The 2,498-nt window shown below is 42.6% G+C and overlaps 1 pseudogene; it reads left to right on the top strand.

Moving 5' to 3' along the window:
* The first annotated feature begins 1,534 nt into the window (after window positions 1-1,534).
* On the top strand, window positions 1,535-1,852 carry LOC132002710 (ATP synthase F(0) complex subunit C2, mitochondrial-like; annotated as a pseudogene).
* Window positions 1,853-2,498: the final 646 nt, after the last annotated feature.

The following is a 2,498-nucleotide window of genomic DNA, read 5'->3' on the forward strand; positions in this document are numbered from 1 at the left end:
ATTCTGTGTCTAGCTAAACTATCTATCAAATATGAAGGCAGAACAAAGTCATTTAAACGCAGGCCAAGACTTTAAATTTTCCTCCACCAACTCTTTCTCAGGAAGTTCCTAAAAGACATGCTCTCCTTAAGTAGGAGATTAAACCATAAAATAGGGAGGCACAGGGAAGCAGGGACTCCAACAGGGTATGGGCAGAGGGGGTTGCAAGGTTGTAGAAAAGGGAACAGCAGATCCAGTGAAAAATCAGTCCAAATTGAAGCAGGAGGACAGAGAGGTCTCTGCTAAGAAAAAAAAAAAAAAAAAGTACATATTCATAATAATGTAAGCACCAAATATTGATTTAACCCCCATTTAAGAAATGTCCATGTTGGAAGGTGGACAGTGGAGGAGGAGATGGAAAAAAACTAAAGTACTCTTTCTGCAGTGAAAAGTCATCAGATGATGCTTACAATTAAAAACTTAGTAAATTGCAATATAAAATATTCAAGTAAAATATGGAGATAAATACCTAGAAAAAAAGAATCAGTGGTTTCCCATGGTGAGAAGACCTCAGGTTGGAGAATGGGAGCAGAAAGCTGATATTCCTTATTATAAATATAGTGTGTTATTTGCCTCTTGAAGCTACCACATGTAGAATATTATAAAAATACAAATTCAGAGCACCTGGGTGGCTCAGCTGGTTAAGCATCTGCCTTCAGCTCAAGTCATGATCTCAGAGTCCTAGGATTGAGGTTCATGTCAGGTGGGGAACCTGCTTCTCCCTCTGCCTGCTGCTCCCCCTGCTTGTGCTCTCTTGCTGTCAAATAAATAAATAAAATCTTTAAAAAAAATTCATGGTCATCAGGAAAGGAGGAGGAGGAGGGGTTATGATGGCGACTCTGGAAGGACACAAGCAGGATACTTGTTGGGATGGAGAGGTCCTGGGCAGGTGGCCTAGCCCAATCCAATCTCTCCTTCTTCTTCTTCTTCTTTAAATATTTATTTATTTATTTATTTATTTTAGAGGTAAATATGGGAGGGAGTATGTGTGGGAGCAGGGGCAGGGAGTGGCAGAGGGAGAGGGAGAGCATTTCAAGCAGACTCCCTGCTGAGCAAGGAGCCCAATGCCAGGCTCAATCCCACAACCCTGGGATCATGACCTGAGCCAAAATCAAGAGTCAGATGTTTAACTAACTGAGTCACAAGGTGTCCCTTGTCATATTTTCCATAGAGGGGGTAGAAAAATAATTCAGTCTTCCCCCTGACAGAGTTGATTAAAATCTATTTATCGTTGGTTGTTTAGAAAATTTCTCCCTAGTTTCCTGTTCGTAATTGGCAATGTCATGTACATTTTTAATGTTGTTGTTCTAAATTTTGAAAGCCCTCTCTCTCCTTTTTGTTTATGAACTACTGCAGACACCTAGCTTTTGTGGTACTGCTTCAGACTTGTCAACTGCAAACTCAGGAATTTTGAAAAAGATTGTTGTATATAATTCTCATCAAAAACTATAGAAAAGGCACTCTCTGTCTTCTCGGCCCTGGGAGCAGCTCTCCTGCCACAGCCCCTCATCCCTTGGGAAAATGTACGCCTATGCAAAGTCTGTCTCCACCCCGTTCTTGGTCAGGAGCCCCCCTCAGCTGTTGAGCCGATCACTGTCTCCAGTGGTGCTAAAACCACCCAAGACACTGACAGATGAAGCACCTTATAAGGGCCTGGAATTGGGACTGTGTTTGGGAGCCTCATCATCGGTTATGCCAGAAATCCCTCTCTGAAGAAACAGCTCTTCTCCTAAGCCATTCTGGGCTTTGCCTCTCGGAGGCCATGGGGCTCTTTTGCCTGATGCTGGCCTTTCTTGTCCTATTCGCCATGTGAAGGAGCCATCTCCACCTCCCACAGGTCTTTCTCCTGTGTCTCGTTTGCCCTGTATATTCCTTTTCCTATACCTCCCCTGGCAGCCTGGGGAAAGTGGTTGGCTCAAGGTTTGACAGAGGGAAGACAAATAAATACTGTATTAATAAGGGGAAAAAAAAACTATAGAAAAAATATCTATAATGTATTATAATTGTCTATGCTGCATTTTCAAGTATGTACCTGACAGGAAAGAACTTGCATTTTGACTTGGCTTCTTTGAGAACTGAATCTTCCTTTTAGTGAATGTTCCACAGACTGTCCTTCTGGCTCCAAACATTTCAAACCTTGTTGCTCCTCCACTCACCTCATACTACCAGTGCCAGATGCTGTAGGACACGTCATGTCATAAAATGACCTTTGTCCCCTTCATCCGCCTTTCACAACTCCCAGCCAGTGGGAAATAGGAGTATTCCTAACAATAACTGAACTGCATTCATAAAGCATATCTCCCTAAACCCAAAATAGATGTTTCTCAAACTCAACACCCCCACCCCCCTACCCAGAACACCCATGGGATCCCAAAACATCACTGACAATTGGGGTAGCTTGTCAAAAGGGAAATCAGAGTAGAAGAAACAGGATCTTCACTGATTGTGGTTAAAATTTG

Source organism: Mustela nigripes, chromosome 15, assembly GCF_022355385.1.
Source record: "Mustela nigripes isolate SB6536 chromosome 15, MUSNIG.SB6536, whole genome shotgun sequence".
NCBI lineage: Eukaryota > Metazoa > Chordata > Mammalia > Carnivora > Mustelidae > Mustela > Mustela nigripes.